This window comes from Grampus griseus (assembly GCF_964374135.1).
Source record: "Grampus griseus genome assembly, chromosome: 13".
Taxonomy (NCBI): Eukaryota; Metazoa; Chordata; class Mammalia; order Artiodactyla; family Delphinidae; genus Grampus; species Grampus griseus.
In genome coordinates, this window is record NC_139007.1 from 8,099,890 (window position 1) to 8,127,227 (window position 27,338).

At 44.8% G+C, this 27,338-nt stretch overlaps 1 pseudogene across 1 annotated transcript; it reads left to right on the plus strand.

Moving 5' to 3' along the window:
• On the plus strand, positions 1–26,217 carry LOC309831832 (DNA-directed RNA polymerase II subunit RPB11-like; annotated as a pseudogene). The gene is made up of 2 exons: positions 1–125; positions 25,832–26,217. The product of its transcript is annotated as a DNA-directed RNA polymerase II subunit RPB11-like (transcript).
• The last annotated feature ends 1,121 nt before the right edge of the window (positions 26,218–27,338 follow it).

A 27,338-nucleotide genomic window follows, 5' to 3' on the forward strand; every position in this document is an offset into this window, starting at 1 on the left:
ATGAGGCCGGACCTCGGATCCCCGGATCTGCGCGGTGGAATCAGGGCCAATGCGCAGGGCCGCCTGCAGACCGCCGGCGTGTGCAGGACCCACAGTGGACATCCAGACAGCCCGGCCCCTCGGGGGTGCGGTCCTCTGTCCCCCCTTGGTCTGCGTTGGTGCCGTGGCACCTGGAGGCTCAACCCTCACCCTGACTTAACGTGCGACGCCGAGAGCGCCCTGAGCAATTCTCTCCCCCCTCCCCGGGGACTGTCTACTCCGCTCTGTCCCCTTTCCCTCTCCTCCCGTGTCCCCACGCCTTTGTCGTTCACCTGCTCTTTGGACTAGACGTGTGGCTTCTCTCAGTATCCGTGGGCCTGCAGAGCCACAAATGGTCCAGGAGACCCTTGCTTCGGTCTAGGAGTAAAGACAGAGTTATGCGGCCCACCCTGAAACGCTCTGCCCCTCAGGAGGGACACTGTACCTATTTCAGTCTTACCTGAAACTTTCTTTGAGAAAAGCCATCTGCTTGTAACCCCAGTAGTAGACCGGTTTCTCCCGTTGGCCAGGGCACCTCCTTTCTTTGGACAAACAGCCAGCTGGTCCCCAGCCTGCCTCACAGAGGCAGCCCAGGGCTCTTCTCCAACGTGAATGAGCATCCTTCTGAGGGTCCCCATTTCACATAAAGCTATTCTGGCTTCGGCTGGTCAGTTCCCGTAGGGGACCGCCGCTCCAGAGCCGCAGCCCACCGGCCGTCTCTGTCCTTTCCCAGGCTCCTGCCACCAGCCGTCTCTTTCCTGAACCCAAAGCTACAGTGTTTGGCAGAATCAATGAAACCCCGGAGGGTACAGGACAGCATTTCTAATACAGGGTGGGCAACCTTTTAAAGGATCGCTGTCAGAGTCTCTGTAGGTCTTTCAAAGGACCCCCGTGGTCCTCCCTCCTTGGCCTTGAAGCTGACACGTGTGCTGCCCTGGGCTACCCTTCCTTAGGCCTCTCCTCAAGAACATGAAGCCCCAACTCCCCACCCCAGGCCTGTATGTGGAAGCAAAAAGCATGATCAAATATCGAATATCATAATAATCTAAGCAGTGTCATGCTAGCTTCCAAAAAGGCATCCAATACTTAAAAAAAAAAATAGAATGTAGTATGCATAAATCCTGTTCTGCGGTATGGCCGTTTGGATATCTCACCAGTCAGGGCTTTCCCAAGAACCGTGGTGGTTGCATGCGTGTCACTAAAAAAGGATCCGCAAACTGGTTTCTCGCACACAAAGCAAGAGGTCGCGCCAAAGGCAGCTATCAGCTGGAACCTTAGAGCCACTGAAAGTGGGTTTCTCCTTTATGATGCTGCTGGAGAAAAAAGGAGACAACCTCTAGTAAGTAAATACGTTGTAACGTAATGCTGAAAAAGGGAACTATTTAAAGACTAGAGATCCCATTTCTCTTTATTATATACCAAACTCCACTGCCCTTAGTGGCTTTGTTGTGTCATGATGCTGCCTCTGAAAAAGAAGAATGACCTTCCTCAAATCATAAAGCGGAACTAGGCTCCATGCTCACGTGGTAGAGCGTCGCGCCTCGTGAGTCTGACAGTATTGGACCACCGACAATATTTCTTGAATCCTTCATGTGCGAGGCATCAGGCTCAGTATTCAGGATAAAAGGATGATGAAGTTGTGGCCTCTGCCCTCAAAGTGCTTCTGGTCTAACAGGAGAAACAGATTTACACATACAGAGTGCCTTATACAGAATGATAGTAATGAAGATAGGGTCCAGTGAGTGCATGGTGGGTTCTAGGAGGGATGAGAAGAGGAAGAAAAGTCTTAGGATCGAGTTATGCTTAAGCTGAGTCTTGATGATAACTGCTGTTTAACCTCGTTAAAACCAGACCAGCAGCTTCAGGGTTCAGAATCACACATTCCTGCAGCCGCTGAACTGATGCCTCCAAGTTTCCCTCGTCATCACGAACTCTGTATTGTATTATATGTACCAACCACTCTCTCTAAATGCTCATGGTGAAAACACCAAAACCATGGCCAAAGAGGGGAAACAGGAAGATGGGGAAATTGTGTCAGTGATAGATATATATTTATTCAGGAAAGGCATGAGTGGACAAAATTATGAGTCCTGTCTGTCAAACTGCACTATGCATAGTCTAGTTATTGATCTCAGAATTTATAACGTGTGCTGTTTTTATATGTGAACTTGTTCATAGAAAGAAAAATGTTAAGAGTCCAGACCAGTATAAATTTATAACTGCTATATAGTTTGAAATATACTTCCATCACATAAATAAAATTTATGAAGGAGAAAATCTAGTTGAGATATGTTTAATGCATTCAAGTTCAAACATTCCTTGTCCTGTAGGAGAGGGCCGCGGGAAATTCTACATTTTGTACAAGAAGGGAAAGACTATATCCCTCGCTGCACGTAAGTGTATTAGTTTCTCCTTTTCCTCCACTTTCTGTGGCAAGAAGGCCCAGATATGCTAGGGGATGCGATGAGGGGAGAAATAGGTACAAAAGCTCAACTGTTGGGCTTCCCTGGTGGCGCAGTGGTTGAGAGTCCGCCTGCCAATGCAGGAAACACGGGTTCGTGCCCCGGTCCGGGAAGATCCCACATGCCGTGGAGCGGCTGGGCCCGTTAGCCATGGCCGCTGAGCCTGCGCGTCTGGAGCCTGTGCTCCGCAACGGGAGAGGTCACAGCAGTGAGAGGCCCGCGTACCGCCAAAAAACAAAAACAAAAAAACCCCTCAACTCTACGTAAGCTGAATTTCCTGAGTATCCGTTTCTCTGCATATATTTTAGGGGAGAGGCACCTACATCTCATTGTGATCATGGTAGAAAATTCTGGAAAGCAGTAAAGGAAGACTTTGCTTCCTTTGCAATGAACTGACAACAATCTATTGAGTAGCCTTTATACTCTCAGTACTTCCTCCGAAAGATGAAAGAGAATGACTAGTCAAATGATGGTCCTAATGCCTTCAATGGGTTCCCAAACCTTTCAGTAAAAATCGAAGGCTAGAAAGTCCTGCCCAGTTCTAGCTCTGACCTCTGTGTCTCAGCAGGACCCCATTTCCTTCCACTCCTCCCAAGCTCATTCCTCAAGTCATCCATCCTGGACACTTGAACCTGAGGACATCCTTCTGCTACACATCTCTGGTACCTGCTGGTCTCTCTGTCTCTGGGCTCTCTCACCAGACATCCTCCTGGCTCACAAGTTCTCTTCTCAGATGTCTTCTTTGCTGTGTGAGATGTCCCATCACCACATTTAAAATTTCCAAGCAGTGCCCCTACCCCCATCCCTCTGCCCTTCCTCTCTCCAGCCCCTGCTTACAATTTCTTCATTGCCCTTTTCACTCTGTCATACCAAGTATTTTACATTTGCTTATTGACTCTTCCTGGAATGTAAGACAAGGATCTTTATCTCCCACTGCTGCACATCCAGAGCCTGGAACCGCACCCGGCACATAATAGGAGCTCCAGAAACTGCTTATTCAGTGGATAGATTGTTACTCTTTAGAAGCACGACGCCAGGCCTGAGATGAAGGCTCCCTGTTACGTGGGTAAAAGTGGGACAACCTCGAATGGGCTAACACGGGTCTCCCTCCCCACGCGTGCCAGCAGATCAACCCTAGTGCTAGTCGATCAACCCTCCTGGTCAAACAGACCAGGGGAAGCTCTTGCTGGTCCCTGGGTAGTGGGATTCAGTTCCTTTCTAGCCCGTGGATTTAGTTAAACAAACCGATCACGCCCTCCTGTGGGAAGCAGGGGGCACCTCATCTTCTTGATACTACAAAGCCTGCTTCCCACAGCCCAGTATGTTTACTCCATTCCTGAGTGCAGCCCTGTGTGGCCCTGGATGGCATGGTATACCCCTCCCCTGGCCGTGAGCATATGTGACTAAGATATTGCTTTTGAGCCGTCTGCCCAGTGTCGGGGTTGTGTGTTTGGCCGTCCCCCAGGGTTACGAGGGCAGGAATTCCTCCCTCATCAACGGAGTGAATAGGAGGCAATGAAACAAGGAGCTGCAGCAGGGTAAGACATATACAAGAATCAATAATATAACTGAGTGTCTGAGAAAGCGGTCAATTAGGTGACATTAGGTACAAGTCCTGTGGGAGTTTGGAAATATTTGTAGGCATCAATAATTTTAAGTTAGTAAACAAAGTCAGTGTCCTGTTTAGTGCACATTCTTCTGGGTTATCTCTGCCTTTCATTGTCTTTGAGTTATTATACAGCTCTGTACTTGCAGAAACTGAGAATAATGCAGAAGACTCTTGTCCATAGAAATAAAAATAATCATGTCTGGTAAAATGCAACTGTGGATAGACCCACTTTGCATCTATGAGCAATTTCACTTCAAAATGCCCTTAAATATCTGTGTCTATCTATATCTACGTCTTTATCTGTATCTCTGTCTCTCCATACACCCAAATAAGTTACTAAGAATTCTCCTTCGAACTAGCTGTAACATTTTACTGTTTTCCTCATTAACTGATGACTTAAATAAAATCTGTGACATGCATTCATCTGACATTTGTATGAGAGGCATGATTTTATCCTCTTTTTAAAAAAAGTGTCCTTCAGCGATGTCTTCTCTACTGAAACAATGAGCAATGTTTCATTGACCAATGAGCAATGGCTTATTGCAATGAGCCATGGCTTGCACTATCCTATGCTTATTCTTGTCATAGCCACTTTACATTTTGAACAATGTGGTGATTTATGATGCAATCAGGCGCGTGAGGAGAGGACTATGTCTACCTGAAAGCAAACATCTGGAGGAAACATGAAAATCTCCAGCAGCCAAGATTCAGAGACTTGGCTCTGAGTGTGCAAAACATCTGGATTTCTCTGAACTGATTAATTTCCATCCGCCTCTTCTATTTCAGCTTCATCCAGACACAGCCTTTGTGCTGACCCCTTACCTGTTCCTAGTTCCAGTGCACAAACACTGTCATCTATTGTACAGAAAGGATTTTTCCCTACCTGTCTCCACCCCTCCATATAGTATACCTGATAATAGACTCTGTTTTTACTTAATTATTACTTAAACTATTGCTTGTAGCCACCATAAGGGCAAAGGAAAATAAAGACTTGTTTATATTTAGTATCCCTGAGAAGTCGCTTTATTCTAGTCTTTAGCTAGGCAATTATAGGGAGATCATTTCATTTATTTTCATAGAATTTTGTGTGTTCTCTTTCCGTGAGAGCTGTTTCTGCTAAATATTCCACAAAACAATACACAGATGAGCTAAAAAAAATGTATCTATTCATTTGTATCCAGCATCACACTCATGCAAAGAGAAAAATAAGGGGGGGAAAACACTGAAGAGTCATGACAGTCTTTAAGAAGTACCTAGATACATCACACAAACTCAAGGTCACGACTAGGGAGGGAGGGGATTGAGCCAAAATTATACCTGGACCTGAAAGTACAGCATAGCCTTCACGTCAGGACCTGGAATTGTGATTCGAAGGAGTCAAAGTCAAACTGTGAAATCAACCACTTTCCTTTCTATTTTTTATTACAGATTTACCACTTGGCAAATCTTCCAACAACTGTCACCAAATCCCAAAGAGTGCAGGGCAGTGGGTTTATATTCAGTTTTGTCAATTTGACCTTCACAGGTCTGTAATTACTGTAATCACAGCCTGCTGAACCTGCTAACAATCAAAGCATCCCGATTGGACCAGTTCAACGATAGCCTTTGTAGTCGGGGTAAAACCATGCCAGAAAGGCTGGCTGTGTCACTTGCAGCCTTTTCAGAAGATACTGAATGATAGGGAACAGGTATCAAGCAGTTCACTGCCTAAAAACCTGGCTGGGCAGAGAGTGGCCCAACTGTGTCTCTGAGAGAACCAACCGCCCCTCCCTGTGGCCGTAATTCTTCCCACGGTGCCTGGCCACGTGGACAGAGTATCATCTACTTTTCAGACCTTCACTTTGAACACCCAGCAGCGTCTATGAAATTCTCAAAGGCTGAAAAGAATTAGTAAACTCGGTCAATGTGAGATAGCTCCAAACGCCTTGCTGGTATTAGGGACTTTTTCCCCCTGAATAATAGGGAAAACTGTACTGCATCACGAGCACATAAACCTCACATTCGTGCTGCCTTTTTGGTTGTTTCCTTCTACTAATTGCCACAGATTTACCGTGAATTATCTATGACATCTTTCTCCACACTCTGGACCAAGTGGGAATGAATAGGATTCTGACTAAGATTTAGAATACTCTTTGGTCATGAAACAGAGTTTGTGGTTCATGTTTTTGTGGTTGTTTTTGATTTCCTAATTGGTTCGATTATACTTATCATAAGTACAATTGTAGAATGTCAAGGCTGAAAGGAAATTAGAAAATATCTAGCCTATATCTTTCCCTTTTTCTTTGCCCCCCCCCTTTTTTTTGGAGGTGCGCGGGCCTCTCACTGCTGTGGCGCGGCATGTGGGATCTTCCCGGACCGGGGCACGAACCCGCGTCCCCTGCATCGGCAGGCAGACTCTCAACCACTGCGCCACCAGGGAAGCCCTTTTTTGCCCTTTTAACAAGTTAAACAGTGTATAACATCAGATAAAAGCAGAGCTTCTCCAAGCCCAGACACCCAGAAGCCCACCTGCTAAGTGTCTCTTTTATCAACTGCCCCCAGCAGGAACGCAGTTTGAACACTTGTGGGTTAATCCAGGGTTCCAAAGCCTAGAGAGATAAAGGACTTTAGTCAAGGTCACTCCTCACTCCTGGAGTCACCTTGCTCCAACCAGCCGAGTCAACCTCAGATAAACATGAAGCGTATTTTGGCAAGCAATTCCTTACCACGGTGTTCATTTTTCCCCACTCTCTTCACCTGAATGTTCTGCTCCAAAAGGCAACCAAGGACTTTCCTAGTGACTCTGGGTCCAGTGGCAGCAGGAATAGTGGAATCAGTGGGGCGAGCCACTGCCACCCCTCAAGCCAGCCTTGGTCAGGAAATGAAGAGGATGCTCATAGGATCGATGGCCCTAAAAGCGAGACCCTCTTCTCATGGAGGGTACCCGGTGCACACACACTGTGGGACACACGTCCAGGTGGAGAAATAAGCTCCCCAGAGCCCCACCTCTCTCACCAGCAGAGTGCGGTGTGTGCTGGGCCCATGAGAACGTCGCAGGCTTGCACTGTCCACTGTCTCTGTCAGAGGGTGTGGAAAATTACTGCAGTTGCTTGGGCAGCTCAGGTTGTGTTTGGTAAACAATCTCACAAGCACGGTGGAGTGAATTCTCCGGAGAGCCTTACACGGCTATTAGGATTCATCCTTAATTTACTATCAAGGAAGATAACAGTTGGGGCCCACTGGAACATGAAGGTTCTAGGCCGGATCACTTCTGAGTCCAGGGGAGCCATTAAACCAGGAGCAGCTCAGCATAAACGGAATGAAAAAGGTCAGAATGGAGAGGTTACGTAGGGAACAGAAGCGAAACCCATATTTATTGACCAGCTGTTACGCAACACTCACTTTGCTGGGTCCTCTTGAGACAGGAGACGGATGGCCCCCGGGACAAATGATTTGAGTTCATTCCCTGTGGACCCATCCGAGTAGGGGATAACAGGACAATCGAGAGTGGAGGCTGGGCCCTGCCCAGATAGAAGATAAGAGGCCACATATTCCTCATTCTCGAAGTCAGGAGACCTCCCCGACTACACATGCACAGAAAGGCTCCTTGGAGGTCACAAGGGGAGTGATGCTAAGCTACCCATAGGCTTCTTCGGTAGAATCCATCTTGGCTAAGAGACATGTGCACACACACGGGAGGACCCTGAGATAAACCAGATACGGACTCAGAACCAGACAAAGCAAGATGATTGGCCAAAGGAAACCCGGAAAAATTGCCCCATAAAAGTGATTCAAACTGCCACGACGTGGCAACTCTCTCTCTGATCCTGCCTGTGTGTCTATCCACATGTACTGTACTTCTTTTTCTCCTAATAAATACTTCCCCTGTTTCACTACTTTCTGCCTTTGTGGGAATTCTCTTCTGCAAAGCCGTAGGGCCAGGGCCTTGTCACTGACCACTGGTCTAGTGGCTAGGATTCGGTGCTCTCACTGCTGCGACCCGACCTCAATCACTGGCCGGGAACTGAAACCCTGCTTCAAGCCACTGCAGACCGAGGCCACCGGCGACCACTCTCTTTATGCACTTTGTGAGTAAAATAACCCAACACGAGGGTCACCCTCAGCCCCAGAGCACATGAGGGTCGCAGAGGAAAGGGCGCCCAGCTCACGGGTCTTGGGTCTGTCTGGCGACACTCACTGCAAAGTCACTTCACAGAATGATGATGGCAGGAAGCTGAGTAACGTTAGGAATTTTGAGCTTCACGACTCAGAGGCTAGAAAGAGAAATCAAGAGTTCCTAGGACAGCATTGTTTATGTTCCTCAAGAATGCTGCAATTTAATTAAAGGCAAAAGAGCATGATACCCTCAGGTCCCAGCTCGCTGGTACATTGTTAAATAAGTTACCACCATTGAACCTCTGAGGACGGAGCAGAAAGTGCAGTTTGTAAGCCAAATGAAGCACTCTTTTTAGGAAGAGTGATAAAGATAAATTGGTCGTTGGAATGAGTGAAAACCCCAGTGCTTCTAAAATATCGTTCAAGGAGTTGCCAAAAAATTAAATTATGTTACTTATTCTGAGCAAATAATAGACTTCAATTATCAAACCAACCTTCCTATAACTATCTAATATCCAAGGTATCCAAAGGGAGCAAATAGTTATGACTATTGTAGGTAATGTAACGTTCTACTTCTAACATTCTAGAGTCCGTATATTAATCCCTAAGAAGGGCCAGTGTTTATCTACACTGTCTCAGAGTAGGGAGGAAGTGGCCTTCAGGAATGAGGAAAACTGATGTACAAAGTGAGGAAAGAACATTTAAATACAAAGCAATTTCACTAATAAAATGCTCAAGCCGTCTAGGGTAATTTGGGTATTTGGTGAATCACTGCTTAGCAATTCATGAACACTGTGGGTGCCTGGAATTCAATTCCATTGTCCTCGAGCTGAATTGCTTTGAAAAAAGGTCACATGAAAAGGAGAGGAAGTTTTGACTTTCACATGCCAGTTATTGCTAAGGAAACCACTTCCTCGGTATTCACAGATTCAGCATGTCTGCAGTTTTGGCTTCCATACAAATTACATTTTGGTGCAGCGTTAAGAAACAAACAAGGGTGGAGAGTATTTTAAAAACTCAACTCAACTATGACATGTTCACCGAACAAAAAGAGGAGACTTTTCAGACGCCCTTTGTCTTCCGAAGCGCTCTATGTATGCCTGGGTAGAGCCTCCAGGAGCGAAAAGGATGTCTGAGATTTGAGGAGAGGGCCTGTGATGGCCAGTAAACAAATGAGAAGCGAATACAGCTTTGCTGTGTTTTCTGATTGGCAATGGCTCTGAACTATCTCCTACTTGTAGTTGTGGACAAAGAAACAGGAGATGAATTACCATGTCCTAGGACTGAGTGTTCCTTTCCAATTCAAATTGCAATAAGAAATAAAAATGGTTAGTCTTCCAGTGTTAGATTATATAACTTGTCTCCTCTGTTTTTCTGGTTTCATTTTGCTTTGTTTTGCTTTCATTTTTGTCTTTTAAGGAGAAAAAAGAGTAAAATGAAGGGATATTTTAGAATGGGGCTGTCATGGGCCTTATTGCAAATGCAGCTGAACTCAGAAGTAGCTATTTTTGCTCTAGTGGGCCTTAACTATTTGGTGGTTGCTTTGCTTTTATTTATATTTCTATTTTTAACCCAAATAGAAAGATCTTGTGTAAACTACCTCTTTGTTCATCGTAGACGTCCAACTATTTTTAATTCTCTCTGCTGCTGAGAATAATGATTAGGACCCAGAAGATCACAAGTCTTAGATGTCTGGGGTCCATCTGTTTGAATATCCTGAGTCTCTCTTCTAGTACCAGGATTTATGGTTTATCTTCGGCCTTTTAGTTCTCAACCTGACGCATGAATCATAGGTTCAGAACTCAACTGCACTGTTATTAAAAGTAATCTGCCAACAGCTACTCTGTAGTGAACTTATAGGAGAAGGGAGCTCCTTTGGTATTACATGGCAGCAACTATGAAAGAGGTCACTCTTAGTCGTAATAATGGTATGAGCTGAGCATTGAGATAATAGTATGAGCTGAGCATTAAGAATTTTAATACCAATGAATAATAGAGTTAATATCAAGTGGGTACCTTAAAACTTTTAAATGTGTTGCTTTTGAAATCACAAATTTAACTCTTCTAAGCACCTAAGGAAGCTAAATAATTTTGGATTGACAGGAAAAAATACAGGAAGATGCTTATTGAGTTACTTTTTGATAATCATCTAGGCACACTCTCCAGAAATTGCTTTAAAGCTCTCTAATTCTGGGTTGACACTCTAAAAACATTGCAAACATTCTTTGGTTTCAAAAAGGACTGGGATGGTGATACTAGAAATAGCTCACGTATATGGAGAATTTAATAAGTACCAGTCAGTGGGCTAAGCATTCTACTTAAATTATCTCATTTAAATCCTCACAACAGCCCTGTGAGCTTGGTGCTGTTATTACCCTTGATCTTCACATGAAAATCTCACAGAGGTTAAGGACATGCTCAAATGCACTCATTTAGCAAGCAGCTGGGCTAATTGTGAAAACTGGTAGTGTCTCCCCAGTCTGAGCTCTTACTACTAGAGTAGGTGTTTATAGAGAGAACGCTTTGACATGGACTGATTTGAGATGCCAAAAGATTAAATTCAGGAAAAGACCCCACCGCTTCTGGTCCAGCAAGTGTCTAGGTAGAGCTCACGTCTGGCTCTTTTGAACTTAAAGTCCAGATGCCACAGTCCTCTGGGTAGGAAGAGGGTCCTCGCCAGCATCAATCATCCAGGAAAGAGGAGGCCTTGTGCAAGAAAAGGAGGGAAGCTTTGAGCAGCAGACTCATGAGAGTAGCATCTTGGTGTGAGGCTCTGGGTAGGGGGCCCCGCCCCCCATCCCTGCCTCCAGGGGACAGACTGGGAATTTGCAAAGGATCCCTGTCCTGTTGTGGGCAACAAGCTGCAGAAGATAAGTTAGGTCTTGTTCAACTGGAAAAGCAAGTTTCATGCTCTGCCCTCCATCCATTTCCCTTAGTGAAGTCACCTTGGAACGTTCTCTCTGTCCAAGAGATGCTCCAAAGCTACTAAGGAAAGGGTCCTGCAGCTGTTGTGTTGAAATAACTTTCCAGGTCCGAGGGTGCCACGTCAGCAAACTGAAACTTAGGTCATTTTCCTGTAAATGATCTGCTGGACCAGAATTGCAGGGCATCCAGGCAGCCGATCCCAAATCCAGGCCTTGTCACCTCAAGCAAAGTGGAGTCTGTGGCCCCGGCCAGTCATCTTCTCTTCCTTTTTCTTTATCTTACAAAAGCTTCCTGGCTTCAGCCTTGGGCAGCACTTCTCCAAAAGGTGGCTATAGCCTCACCAAATGTTCAAGTTTGTTTGTATCACCCCAATTGTCTTCTCTAATCATTTTTTTACTAGTTTGGATCTAACCTTAAAGGGAAATAGGAATTTCCCCTAGCTTCTCACTCTTTGGGCCAAAGGGTAAGATTTCACCAAGGGTACAGGGTGAACCTATCAGGAAGACTAAAGCTTTGAGGTCAAATCACCTCACACCATAAAGAGATCCTTCTTTCATGCTAAAGTGAGAAAATCTGTCTTTCTGTCTCCCTTCCTCCATCTCTCCCTCTTTCTTCCCTTCTTTCTTTCTTTTCTTTTCTTTCTTTCTTTCTTTCTTTCTTTCTTTCTTTCTTTCTTTCTTTCTTTCTTTCTTTCTTTCTTTCTTCCTTCCTTCCTTCCTTCCGTCCTTCCTTCCTTCCTTCCTTTCTCCCTCCTTCCCTCTCTCCCTCCCTCCCTCTCTCTCTCTCTTTCTTTCTTTCTCTTTTCCTTCCTTCTTTTGCTCCTTCCTTTCTTTAAGAAGGAGGCACTGTCTCTCAGCATCTCACCATCCTGGGTTAAGGCAGTAACTGCCACAATTAAATACAGATGTTAACAAAGCACCTCAACTGACATCCAGCTTGGTGAAATGACACCAACCTCCATCCAGTTGCCGAAGCCAAATCTTAGAGTTACTCTTGATTCTCTCATTTCTTCATTCAATTTAGCATTCAGAGGTGCCAAAATCCACATGAAAACATCTCGCATCCGCCCTCTTCTCTGCATCACCGTGACCTCTTGTAACAGCGTAGAGCCAAATCTGACTACATGTTGGATCTGTTTCTTTTACTTTACCCTTTGCTTCCCATTGCTTTTGTTCACTAAAAGGATACTGTCTATATACAATGGCCTGCCTCCGGGAACCCTGCCCCTCTGCCTGAATGTTAAACCAAAGTGTCTTTGCTCAGGGAAGCATCCTGACCCTGTCCACCCCTGGAAGGCTGCAAGAAAGAAGAAATTAACACATCCCCCAAGAAGAAATTAACACATCCCCCAAGAAGAAATTAACACATCCCCTCCCCGAGGCTGGCCTTTCAGGGGGATATTTGCAAAGCTTATGGCCTTTTAACTTTACTTCCTCATCTCCTCCCCCTTTCTGTTCTATAAAAGAAACTGGCATCCAGACCCCGATAAGATGGTTTGCCAGAGACACTCGTCTGGCATCTTCTCGGTCGGCCAGCTTGCCGAAGAAAGTCGTATTCCTTGCACCGACACCTCGTCTCCGATTCATTGGCCTGTAGTGCGGCGAGCAGAGGGAACACTCTCACCTGTCCAGCTGCTCCCATACCGTGTCCTCTTAACTCCTTCCCCGCACATCAGTTAAGGGGAGCCTTTTGCAATTTAGTAAGAGGAAATAACTTCTGCTTAAAATCCTCTGGTGCCTTCCCATTGTGTTTAGAATAAACCCCAGACTCCGACCATGACTTGTAAAGCCACATGTGATCTGGACTCGCCCATCCCTTGAAAGTCTCCTCCCATTACTGTACCTTCCACTGCCCTGTCCAGCCCTGGCTGTGGCCTTTTGATGGTTCCTAGGATACACCCAGCTCCGTCTGTTCCAGAGCCTCTGCACTCGTTGCTCTCCTTCCTGGAATTCCCTTCTTCCTTGTCTTCAGGTGGCTGGCTCCCTGTCATTCTGATGTTACTTTCAGTATCACCTCTTCAGAGAAGATTTCTCCAACCTCCTGGCTAAAGCGTCTTGAGTTTTGGCGGGAGGTCGCCTCCTGCTAGAAAGAAGGTGGGCTTCAGGAAGGCAGGGGCTTCCCTTCCCATCCAGTCTACTGTGTTATACCTGAGGCCAAGAACTGTGCTGACGGTCTTGGGAGGATCTCCCTGGATCTGGCGATAGTAGAAGTAAGCGCTTGTTATTAGCTATTATTATTCAGTTCAGCTCCGATTACAGCCACACCCTAAGCTGAAGTTTGGAGGAGGCGTAGGGCAGGGCGGTGGAGGATGGAGAGAATGGAATCCAGTTCCTTCTGGTTCCCAGTTAATGTGGCCCTAAAGAATGACAGGGATGTCGATGTTAAGGATTCTGAAGTGATTGTTTCCACCTTAGCACTCACTATGACACAGTCTAAACTGTAGCTGTTAAGTCACTGTCTACACCGATCAGCCAGGATTGCCCGAGTTAGGGTGGGGTTAAAACACACAACCCACGTTCATCATTTCTGCTTGTTGCAGGGCCTCGGGGGCCGAATCAGATAGAGGACTCACCATTTGGAACTTGCCAGTGGCTGGGCCAGAGGGAAAGGAAGGGCAGGAGTGGGATGAATTTTCTCTACTGGAAGGGACACGTGTCACCCCACTCTCAGTTGACTGCTGAGAGCGAGTCACGTCACCGGTTAGGGGAATGAAGAGAGATGCAGAGCAGCACTGATGTCGGCCGGGCCGTCAGGAAGGAGAGAAGAGGAGACACAAGGTGGTCCCTGATCCATAAAAACTACTAGAACCTGAGAGCAGAAGCGATGCCCTGGGTGGTGGGCAGCAGGGCTTGCTTGATGAGCCCAAATTCTCTAAGGAGAGAGAGACGAGCAGCTTTCTACTTCCGGCCAATAGAAGAAGGGGGGCCCGAGGTCATTTTATGTCTCAGACACTCGCTTCTTCATTCCAGGCTGTTCTTTCTTTGCTGCCCATACATCTCTCTTACAGATTTAGTCAGTTTCTGTGTTGGTTATTCTCTGACAAATATGCTCCCTTCCCTGCCTTGTTTTATGCCCAGGAGTTGCCCTCTAGGGATGCGTCACCCAAACTCTCTGACCTTCTGGTCTTTTGTCGATTTGCTGAGTGGGAAGCACAGTGTTTTAGTCTGTTCAGGCTGCTGTAACAAAACAGCACAGAACGGGTAGCTTCTAAACACAGAAATATATGGCTCACAGGTCTGGAGGTGGGAAGTCTGAGATCAGGGAGCCAGGGGGCCGGGTGATACCTCTCAGGTCCCCGGCTTCTCCTTGTGTCCTTACACGGCAGAAGAGGCCAGGGCACTCTGTGCAGCCTCTTTTATAAGGCACTAATCTCATAACTTAAGCACTTCCCAAAGACACCATCGCCTTTGGGGGTTAGGATTTCAATATACGAATTTTGGGGAGTGGGCATAAACCTTGAGACCATAGCACACAGGTAGGAAGTTGGAGGGCAGGATTTGAGAGAGGTTGGGGTAATTACCCCACCCTGAAGCTCCCTTCCCTAACCTTGCGGGCATCCTTGCAGGGGCTCCTAGCTCTGTGGTCCCAGGTTCTGTCTTGAACCCTTTCCTCGCGGCTTCAGACCCCACCAGAATCCTGCCAGCTGCACCCTCCCTCGGTCCTTTGGGCCCTGGCTGGGGGAAGTTTCCTGTTGCTGCTGGTCATCCCTAACTGATACCTTCACTCTGACACATCACTGTCAGCCACCTCCTTATTCCATTCCCTTCCGTTAAAGACTTTGTGTCTGTTGTCTGCTTCCTGCCATACTGACTAATACAACGTCTTACTTATTGGATTCCAAACAGCTGTACGTATCCTCACCCACCGTTCTTTTCTTGACGTATTTCTTAGATGTGCCTTATTTCTGTGCTTTCTTATCCCCACGGCTCTCTCTTTCTCTTCACTGTGTTGACTGCAAAACAAAAAAATGCACGTGAGAGCTGTGAGTTAAGTTTTATTTGGGGCAAAATGAGGGCTATAACCCGGGAGACATTTCTGCTAGCTCTGAGAAACTGCTCCAAAGAGGTAGGGAGGAAGGTCAGTATATATGTGACTTTGGTGAAGGGGGAGTACGTACAATCAAGCCCATTTTTTTTGCAGAGGTTTCTGCTGGTCTCGTGAAGGTTTCTGCTAGTCGCTAGGAGCAGACGTCACCATGAAGGATTTTAGTGCTTTTCTAGATAAAAGGAGATGCAAGAATCGGGCTCATAAAATCTTCTCCTGAAAATAGCTAACTATCTGAAGGCCTGTTCTGTCAGTTTTCCCAGAGCACAGAGGGCCTCACTCCTGATCTCCACCCTGGACTCCTTTCAGGGGGTGTTGAGGGTCAGCGGCTGCAGTGGCTCGTGATTTCATCCTTGTAGAGGTAGATGGCAAGTGTCAATTGGTAGGTGACACCGCTTAGAACTTTGGGCTCTGTGATAATAGCTGGTGCAATCGAAAACATGTACTGGTTTTTGTTGAAACACCTTATTTCATTCAGCAGAGTGCTGGCCACTTGCTTTGTATTAATTTGCTGAGGCTGCGCTAACATCGCGTCTCAGACTCGGGGGCTTGAAGAACAGAGCTCTATTTCTGCTCAGTCTGGAGGCTGGGAGTCCTGAATCAAGGTGCTGGCAGGCGTGCTTCTCTTGCGGCCTCTCTCCTTGGCTTACGGAGGCTGCCTTCTCTTCCCACCCGGCCTCTTCCCTCGGGGCCCTCGGCCTCTGTGTCTCCCTCTTATAAGGATACCAGTTTTACCGGACTAGGGCCCCAACCTAATGGCCTCATTGTAGCCTAATCACCATTGGAAAGCTCCCTCTCAAACGAGGGCTGTGTTCTGAGGTTCTGGGGGTTGGGACCTTAACAGATGTATTTGGGGGGAACGCAGTCCAGCGCACTCGATACACTCCTATCACAAAGCGGGATCCCAGTGGGCTTTTGGGCATCAAAGCCTTTAGCTTCACCTTTCATCTGCTGGAGGGAGGAAGTTGCCTCTTCTAACCCTTAGGCTTCCCATATTTCTGGACCCTGCCTGTTTCTCTCTTATGGGTGTTTGCAAACTGCTTGATTGTTTTGGAGGATATCTCCTTCTACGGTGCCTTGTGAAATACAGCCAATTGGTAATCAATACACGCCACTAACACTGCTTTCTAATCTTTTTCTCTAGAGCTACATTTTCTCCTGCTATGTTATCACAGGCAACAGTGTCACCAAATGTTTCGGTAAAACTCCCCTATTACATGGATGACCATTGTTCTGGTGTCCAGTGTTGGTTGGTTCACTGACCCCCGTCCAGCCCTTGGCCACCGCCGTATATTTTAGGCTTATTGGCGATGGTAGCACTCCATGTCAGGGGATCAATGTCAGTATTATCAGGACAGACCAGTTTTGCCACAAAACATTCTTATTCATTTCTTGCTTATGCTGCACGTCTACCTGGTTGACAGTGGGCCCCTGGTGGTCGCTCAGGGACCCTGACTGATGGAGTGGCCACGCTCTTGCCACGTCAGGGGGATAAGAGAGCCATTGCCCCTTAAAGCTTGTCCTCATATATGATACATGTCACTTTTTTATACTTCATTGACCAAAGTGAGTCACACGTGTGCTTTTTTAAAATTTGTTTTTTATTGATATAGTTGATTTACAATGTTGTGTTAATTTCTGCCGTACGGTAAAGTGATTCAGTTAAACATATATATATATATATATATATATATATATATATATATATATACACACATTCTTTTTCATATTTTTTTCCATTATGCTTTATCACAGGATATTGAATATAGTTCCTATAGTGCTATACGGTAGGACCTTGTTGTTTATCCATTCTATATGTACCAGTTTGCATCCGCTAACCCCAAGCTCCCACTCCATCCCTCCATGGGTGTTTTCTTTAACTTCAAGGGGACAGGAAACTACTGTCCTATCTCGTGCTTGGAAAGGGAACCAGAAATTCTTGGTGAACAGCACTCAGGATTACTATTCAGCATCCATTATCAAGGGTTGGTATTTAGCTCTGGAAATTAAGAAACTAATAGGAAAAAAACAAAAATTGAGATCATCTGTGGCATAAATCATGGGTCCATGATGTCATTTTTGTTTTCTGAACATTGTGACACTATTTCTCCCAACAGACACACACACATGCACACACACACACACACACACACACACACACCCCTTTCTTTAATGCCACAGAATTATGTATTCAGCTCTATGAATGGCAGCTGGCTGTTGTGTGTCATTTGGTAATTTCCATACCTTCTCTTTCTTACCGCAAAAGAAGCCTGCAGAGGCTGGTATAGCCCTCTTCTGCTCTTTTGTGCTTGTGATCCATGTGATATGTGTCTCCTTCCCTTACCAATGCATTTTAAAATGAAGTCATATTTAAATCTGTCATTTCTATAAAGCAAGAAAGGTACTTGTAGCCACGCACTGCCAAGCAGACTGGCAGATGCCACTAACAAATGGTAAAAAATTCTTCTCTGGTTCATTATTTCCATAAAAACAAACTCTCTTTCAGTTATCATTGCTGAAATAGAATGTAAACCTAATTCTAAATAACAAAAAAAAAAAGATCCAGTGGCCGTCAAACCCCAGCGCAATGTGTCTCTAGAGGTTAGTGAATAAGTGAAGTGAATCATAATTCCCCACATCCAGAAGAGGATTCACAATCCAGGTACCCATTAAAGTGGTTTCTAGCCTAAAACAGACAGGAATCACTAACAATGCGTTAACAGTGGGACCAGGTAGGAAGCACCCAGTGGAGAAATGTGCCTACGATTAGATGGCTTTGATCTGGTACAGCCTTTTCTCAGATCCTTCTCTGGGAATAAATTATTTTGTTTGAAATCTTTCCCCCACGATTCCATCCTTTCTTCTGACGCCAGCCGAGTTTTCTAACATACAAATCTGGTGGTGTCATCGGAGGAGTAGACTCCGGAACCGGGTTACCATCAAGAAAGAGTTCCGCCCCACGCCCCCTCCCCTCCACCCCCCCCAACCAGCCTGCGGTCATGACCTCTCCAAGCCCGTCACCCCAGGGATGCCACCGTCCCAGCGCCCTCCTGGCTGCTGCTTGGCGATCAAAGCTCCACTCGAAGCTCCCTCGGCGGCCAAGTCCGCTTTGTTTGTTCTCCACCCGGGCCCCCGGACTCGTCACCTCCTGGCCTCTGCCAGCCTCACTCTTCTGCATTCGCTGCATGGTTATTTCCTGACTGCCTTTTTTTCTGTTACGAATTTGCTCTGAGCTCTGGTCTGGGCGAGCCCTGACCGCCACTTGCTTCCTCACTGCTGACTCATTGGTCTGCTCTGTTGTCTGGCTTGGGGGACCCTCAGGATTCCTGTCGACATGGCCCCCTGCCTCACTGGGACTCCTGGCACCAGCCTGTCCTTGGTCCTGGAGCCACCGGACACCCCTGGTCCCCTCCCCATCTTTTCAGGGCTCTTTTCCTTATATACTGTTTTACTGCACAATCCTGGGTTAAGTCATGTAATCTTTCTGCTTCCTGGTTTTCCCATTTTACAAATACGAGTCTAGGTAAGCTGCAAGCTGCCCACACAGGGCTTGCGAGGAGCAGCTAAAACAAACACGTGAAAACACTTTGCAAAGTGCAAAACTGATGTGAGGTCTGATTTTTACTGCAGTGCGGTTTTCTCTGAAGCATCCTTCCTGGGTGTCATTTTCTTCATCCAGAGCTTTGAGGTTTGAAAAGGATTGACTGCTAGTTTGATAGACTAGTAGGTAAGAAGGAAAATAATAACTGTTGCTATTGACCATATACTGTATGCCAAGTCCTGGGCTGGGTGCTTTCGATTCATATCTAATCTGATCTTTACATCTACTCTGCAGCTGAGGAAACAAAGGCTCAGAGACACAAAGTCACTTGTCCAGGGATGCACAGTTTGTAAGTCATAGAACAAGAGAGTGTGTTCACTTCTGTTTTATTTCCAGTTTGTAAGTCATAGAACAAGAGAGTGTGTTCACTTCTGTTTTATTTCCAGTTTGTAAGTCATAGAACAAGAGAGTGTGTTCACTTCTGTTTTATTTCAGAGCTGTGATGCTCAGCACGTGTCCTCCTGAGATGCACCGCTGGGCTTTGCCTTTTCTCTGGTCCCACCCGGCCAATTGGATTCATGCTTTGTTTTCCCTGCCCCGTGGCAGTCATGATGTAGGGCAGCCCTCCATACTGATGGTCATGCCCTGGCGTAAGCTCTTCCCCTTGAGCCTGGGCTGGACTTAGAGACTTGCTTCTGATGAATAGACTACAACAGAGGTGATGCAATATCACTTCTGAAATTAGTTTACAGAAGACTGTGGCTTCTGTGTTGCTGCGTTTTCCTACTCCCTCTTGTTCAGCTTGATGAAACCAGCTACCTCACTGTGAGCTGCTCTATGGGAAGGTCCTGGGGAGCGGACTGAGAGAAGCCACCCGTAGTTGCCAAGGACCAGAATCCTGCCAACAACCCATGAAGAGCTTGGAGTCAGGTCTCAGCCCAATTGAACTGCAGATTCACTGACATCGTGAGAGCCCCTGGGCTGGAGAACTCAGCTAAGTCATGCCTGCATTCCTGAACCACAAAATGGTGACATAGTAAGTGCTGTTGTGGTTTTTCTTTTAAACCACTACTTTTGGGGGTCATTTGTTCCATGGCAGTAGATGACCAATACACATGCTGTATACTGAGAAGCATTACTGATGGAGTCTACTGTCCTTATGGCTGGTGAATGAGGAAACGAACTGACATGCTCCACTTTCTCACCCAACAAGCAACACCTAATAAGAGCTGAGATTGGAACTCATGTCACTCAAAGCCCAAGGCATCACATCACCCTCTAGGCTGAGCTGCTGGGGGACACATGCCTTTTTACAGGGGATGAAGGTGACAAGGCTGTTGTTTTGGCCCCATTGTACCAATGAAAGCGGATAAGAATTTTATGTCTGAAGATAGATTGGTAAGGAAGAGTTTGGGGACCACAGATCATAGAGGGCTTCCTAAATATTTCCAGGTAAGTTAATCCTTCTTCATTTGAATATAGAGCCACTTTGACCTCAGGCAGGGGTCAACATTTTTCTGCAAAGAGTCAGAGAGTAGGTATTTTAGACATTGCAGGGCACGTATGGTCTGTTGCATATTCCTTCACTAAAAACAAACAAACAAACATTAAATATGTAAAAGCATTCTTAGTTCAGAGGTCTTCTAAAAACAGGCTATGAGTCACATTTATCCCAGGCTGTAGTTCGTCAGCCCCGACTGAAATTAAGGTGGCCCTCAATGACTATGGCTTAATCCGAGTATGGTTCTCCACGGGGATCCAAGAGGGAATTAAGCCCTAATGTCCTAAAGCATCCATTATATGTAATGACTCCACTTCTCTCCTGTGGATTTAGAATGGCATTTGTTATGTACATACTTGGGAGAATTGAATAATACTCACTCAAAAGACTTTTGTGTTCTGAGGTTCAGATGACAAGCCCTGGCTAGTGGCACATGTAATCACACACTTATTCATTCACCAGTCATTAAGTAGGCACTCAGTGCTCAGTGTTGGTTTATGTGGCGTGACAGCAGAGATAAGGGACTCTGGGCTTTCCCTCAAAGACCTCATGCTGAGTGGACTACTCGGGAAATTTTGAAAATAATTTCTGAAGTCGTGCTCAGGCAGAAACAATGTGATGACTCTAATAAGGATTCCTTTTTCAGTAATCTGATATTTTTGCTATAGATTGAGGGCGTTTCTTTTTCTCCACAGGGCTGTGATCTATGCTACGCAGACTTATTGACAGTTGTCTGAGAAATGAAAAGACCCCCTGGAAATATCTGTCCACGGGTAGACCTGGGTGAGAATCAATCCTTGCCCACCACTGACTATGTGACTTCGGGCAATTACTTAACCTTTTTGAGATACCTTTTCACCATAAGATGGAGAAAATAATAATACCCACTTCAGTGAGCTGTGGTGTAAATTTAAATGAAAAAAAGCATGCAAAGCCCTGAGGGATGATGCTAAATACATAGCAAGAGCTCAACAGAAGTACCTATTACTGCTGTTTACAGGGTACGACCCATGATTTCAGGGGCATCAGATACATGCTCTTAATTTTTTAAAGTCAGATCCATGTATATATGTATATGAGATGTGCCCATAGAAAGGAAACATCTGCAGTTTTGTGTAATTGCTTTGGCCTCCTCAGGGAACTGGGTCAAGCTATGGAGGGTCAAACATACCTAATTAGAGAATCTACAAATCCCGAATAGATGCCATTTTTAGAAGGATGGTTCGATTTCTTCTCGACACAATAAACTGGCTGTGCACGAGGATGGGGAAGGGGGAGAGGGGAAGCATCACTTCAGCAAATCCCTGCTTTTAACTTATTTTTTTCCATTCCTTCTGAGAGTGTCTTCATGCAGAAAAACCTCTCTCACTCTTCTGGATTCTGAAGTAAGAATGAGAGAACCGAGCTTTAGTGAGCTCTTGCTTTGCACCAGCCTCTGATCAGTGAATCCTCACTCAGCCCTATGAGAGACGGAATATTTTATCATTCGCAATTTACATAACAGACGACTTGCACGGATTGCCCACCTAACTTGACCTAGGTCATGCGGCTGGGGCATCTGTGGTCTGGTTTAAATCCAGGTAGGTTCACTTCAGAGCCCCACTCTTAATTCCACTGTCCTACTACATGGCTACACAGTAGAAAGAATTTGAGTCACATATGCAATTAAAATGTTCTGGTAGTCATATTTCAAAAAAAAAAAAAGGAAACAGGTGCAATTAATTTTTAAAATTCATTTTATTGAAGTATAGTTGATTTACAATGCTGTGTTAATTTCTTTTTTAAAATTAATTAATTAATTTATTTATTTTTGGCTGCGTTGGGTCTTCGTTGCTGCGCGCGGGCTTTCTCTAGTTGCAGCGAGCGGGGGCTACTCTTCGTTGCGGTGCATGGGCTTCTCATTGCGGTGGCTTCTCCTGTTGCGGAGCATGGGCTCTAGGCATGTAGGCTTCAGTAGTTGTGGCGCGCGGGCTCAGTAGTTGTGGCTCATGGGCTCTAGAGCGCAGGCTCAGTAGTCGTGGCGCACGGGCTTAGTTGCTCTTGCAGCATGTGAGATCTTCCTGGACCAGGGCTCGAGCCCATGTCTCCTGCATTGGCAGGTGGGTTCTTAACCACTGCTCCACCAGGGAAGTCCCGCTGAGTTAATTTCTGCGGTACAGCAAAATGATTCAGTATATCTACCTTCTTTTTCATATTCTTTTCCATTATGGTTTATCACAGGATATTGAATATAGTTCCCTGTGCTCTATAGTAGGACTTTATTGTTTATCCATTCTATATGTTTGCATCTGCTAATCCCCAACTCCCAATCTTTCCCTCCCCCAAAGGTGCAGTTAATGTTAATCATATATTTAAGTTAACCAATCATCTTTAAGATGTTACCATTCAATATGTAATCACAGAAAATAGTCTTCTTTACACACTTCAGGAGTTATCACTTCTGCACGGCTCCATTAGGACCTTTCACGTGGTTGGGAACCATGCATGGCTGGTGGCCTCCATAGTGGAGAGTGTAGCCCTGCGCCGGCTCAGCCAGAGTTACTGGACTTTCTATTTACATCTCTATGTTTACATAGTCTTTATTCTTTTGTTTTGGTATCTTCAAAACTATTAAAAATATCCTGACTACTAAAACTGAAAGTAAGTTTTAAAAAAAAGGAAGAAAAGAAAGCCGTGGTAATAGGGTCATTGTTTGGGGATTTCTAACAATGCCTAAGGAAGCTGTATTCTTTGGTGACTTCTGTCAGATTGCTCAAATATTTTGAGTTCAACTGCTTGCCCATTTAAGAACATAAGGTTCATTTATCATGTTTCCCCCTTGGCCAAGCAGAAATCTAAAAATAAGCTCTTAAGTTTGACTGAACTCTTTATATAAATATCTGTTTGCAGTTGTTGTTTTAGCAAAAGAAAAAGCCAGTCTCCTAAGTGTTTTGGTTCTAGAAACTTTAGGAAACTGATTTTGCCCCTAAACACTTCCTTCCTCTAAACCACATACAGACTGAAAAAAAAAAAGGAAGTGAAAATTAGATTTTATTTTATTTTTCCTACAAGAGGACAGAAAAGACAATCCCTTCCCCCATACGACATTCTTTTGCCATTACCCTTCCCACCACCAAATTCCAAATGATGATTAGAGGATGAAAAATTGGCCCCTTCATATAAAGCTTAACTCTGTAAAGTCTGTGGAGTCTTGGTTTCAGGTGTCACATCTCATCTGACGAGTTTGGAAGGGCCTGCAGGAAATCACTGTGTCACATAAACCCCTTTTTGTGTCTCTGGCAATGTTTCCCCAACACTGGACACAGAGAAGACAACAGTAGACAGTAAGTGCTTGTTGAATTAAAATTTTTTAACTTATTTGAGGAAAGTCAAGAAAAATTTCTATGGACTATTATAAGAGAAAAGTGGTTTGCTATTTCCAAATATACTAACGGAAACACTTAGAAGAGGTATTTTGATTAGAAGGAAATGACCTGGGGGCAAGGAGTGATATGAAGATGTGGGGGAAAATCCTGGAAATTAAAAGGGTGACTGGCTTCTAGAGGTTCCTCCTTGACTCTGTCTTTACATGAAATTTTAATATGAATAAAATATAAAAACTAAAAAAAAAAGATAAAAAATACGTAGAAAAATATCTGTAAACTCTTGGTCAAGGGGAAGATTTTAAGGTAGTAGGTAGGAAACTTAGAAAACAGTTATATTTAACCCGTCTCTCTATAGAAATACATATATATATATACACACATATATGTGCATGTATGTATGTATTTAATACATATCTTATGCGAAACAGTGAACTGGGAAAAATATATGCAATTAGAATACTATCAGAAGATATAACAAGTTGCTCTTACTAATATACGAATGACTGATAAAAGAAAAAGCAAGTTATAAATGAAAAAAAACCAAAGAAAATAAACTCTAAAGATTTTCTTCCTCACTAGTGAATCAGAAGTGCAAACTATACAAAAATCAGATGAAAATTTTAACTCACCACGTAAGCCAAACAAACAAACAAGTAACATCATACAACTATAGTGAAGTATGCTGGCTACCCAGCTGCTGGGGGTGTGAATTGATTGAATAAAAGACTTCAAGCGATTTCTGGTGAATAATACTTACTAATAACATTAATGCTAGCTGTCTGGGCTTAAAACATGTTAGCAAAGTATCTTTCAGAACTGTGTGTAGGGTAGAATGAAATCATATTCACTGTTAATGATATATGTCCTTACAGAGAAAGACAAATATCACGTGATATCACTTATATGTGGAATCCACACACACACAAAAATGATACAAGCAAACTTATCTAAAAATAGAAATAGACCCACAGATATAGAAAACAAACTTATGGTTACCAAAGGGGAAAGGGGGAGGGATAAGTTAAGAGGTTGGGATTAACACATACACACTACTATATATAAAATAGATAAATAACAAGGACCTACTGTATAGCACAGGGAACTATACTCAGTATTTTGTAATAGCCTATAGGGGAAAAGAATCCGCAAAAGAATATATACATATGTGTGTGTGTGTGTACATATATATGTGAACATATATAACTGAATCGCTGTGCTGTACATCTGAAACTAACTTGACATTGTAAATCCACTCTACTTCAATAAAATTAAGAAGAAAAGAAAAGCAAAATAAAGCTATATGCCCTTATGTGTTTTAGAAAATGAGAATTGCTATTAACCAGCTGGGTAATTTGCCTTATGCAGTAGCCTTCAGTTTGCCTAGACGACCACTCTGGCAATGGGCTAGGGGTAGAAGGCACAGGGCTGGCGTTGGGCCGAGGCTGCCCACAGCCTCATCCCTTCCCTGCTGCAGTGGCCAGGGAGTCTGGCGCTGCTGATGACACGGGGGGGGAAGCTTCCGGATAGCATCAGACTGGATGTGAATGAAAAGGAAACCTTTACTGGCTTACACTATTGAGATTTGTGGGTCAATATCTGGTCCTTGTGGTCTAGCCCAACCCAACTAAAACAACAATACAGATAGTATTCTTTAGGGACTATAGAACAAACATAGTCTCTCTATATAACATAGAATGTATATATACATTCTCTCTCTATTATAACATATATATTTAAAACATATATATATGTTTTACATACATATATATGTTTTATACATACATATTTATGTTATATGTTTTACATATATAACATATTTACATTTATGTTTTTACACACATATACACATTTATAAAACATTTACATTTATGTTTTATACATGTATATACATATTTATGTCATATATGTTTTACATACATATATATGTATATATAAAATATATATATTCAAATGCAGTTAAATAGAACTGCATTTCTTTCTAAGTCTCCTACCTGTCTTAAGGTCTCTCCCTTGACCAAAATTGTACACATAGTCTTCTACATATTCTTTTGTTTTTATATTTAGCTTTTACGTTTTGCTCCTATTAAAATTTCATTTAAAGCATTCAGACACATCCTACACAAACTAGCATCCTCGATTGGATGAACTATTTTGGATCATTTGGAAGCACTTTTGAGATCTTATATCACTTTCAGGTTGTTATATAAATAGATCATCAGTCACCTGTAATTACACTTGTTAACCGAGCGCCAGGCTACGGTCCTGATTAAGATGCTTCAAGTCTACTTCTTGTGGCGGCGGCGGCAGCTGCGGCGGCCGCTGCGATGCTAAGATCAATGCCTCTCCCGCCTTCGAGTCGTTCTTGTTCTTCGAGTGCGAGAACAAGATCAAGGCACCCGATGCCTGTTTGTTCACCTCCAACAAGGAGGACCACGCGCTAGGAAACATCATCAGATTGCAGCTGCTGAAGGCCCCCCAGGTGCTGTTTGCTGGCTACAAAGTCCCCCATCCCTTGCAGCACAAGACCCTCATCATGTGCTGACCGCACGGGATGCCAGCCTTCACCCAATGCCATCACAGACCGCTTCCGTGAGCTCTTCCTGCTGGAAGAGCGCGTCCGACTGGCCATCAGAGACAAGCAAGAAGGAATTGAGTAGCGGGCTGCACCTGGCCCTTCTCCAGGCACCAGGTGGACAAGAACACTTCTTCCAGCCATGGGCCTCCTTGTAGAAATTCCAGAGAGCCCCTCACCCCTGACACCGATGTGTCCTGTACATAGAGTCTGTTTCACTTTCCTAATAAAGTGTGGCAGGAAAAGGCCCAGCTGCGGGCAGAGGCAGAGGTGACTTCCAAGCAATGGACCGTCAGTTCAGCGGAGCTAGAGGACCTGTTCCGAAGCCACTCGGGGGCCTCATTTCAAAGCGGCCTGGCCCAGACACCCAGATTTCTGTCTGAGAGCATGGCAGGAACAAACTCATCTGGACAAAAACTGGGAACCTGCGGCTGCCAGGCAGTGTCTGAAGCAGAGGGAAACTGAAAGCCCATGTGCTTCTAGAAGCCTCAGCTGCCGGACCTGCTTGCCTCAGCATAGGGACACTTGATGGGGCCCACAAACAGCTCTCCCCAGGCCTCTCTTACATAGTGGAGTTTAATAAAAATAGTCACCGATAAAAAAGCAATCAATCAACTCTCATACCGGTTCTGAACGTCCTGTCCTAACACCCCATTCTTTGGAATTCTTACCCTGTTTCATGGTTCCAAGTTCTTCTGCTTTCTCCCTCGCTCTCCTGGGGCGTGGTCCTCAGCCTTGCTTTCCCCACTGTCACTTTGGGACCCATGGAGCACCGTTCCCAAACTGTGATCCATGGACGATTCAGCTTCTCCTTTCAGGCTCCAGCCTTGGACCCAGGGGCCTTGTCCCTTTTGAATGCCTTAGTTGGTCATTCAACCCCAAAACCTCAGCAGTGGGGTAGGGGAGAAGGTTAACACCCTTAGGTGGTGATAGCAATAGGGTGGGAAAGCCATCATCAGAACTTCTCTCTCTCTCAAAGTCAAGGTTAATAATCCAACAACAAAAACCATTGTGAAATTCTATGAATACTTGGATTATTAAGCAATTTCCACACTTGGATTTTTCATGGGTCCTGAATTGCCAAGTGAATAAAGCTTGGAAAATTCTTGTTAATAAGTTCATTATTAACAAGTAGGTAACTTTTAACATAGCACACCTAGTTTTACAGATCCGGTTATAGTGCCTGGAAGCTGTTAGCTGATACTC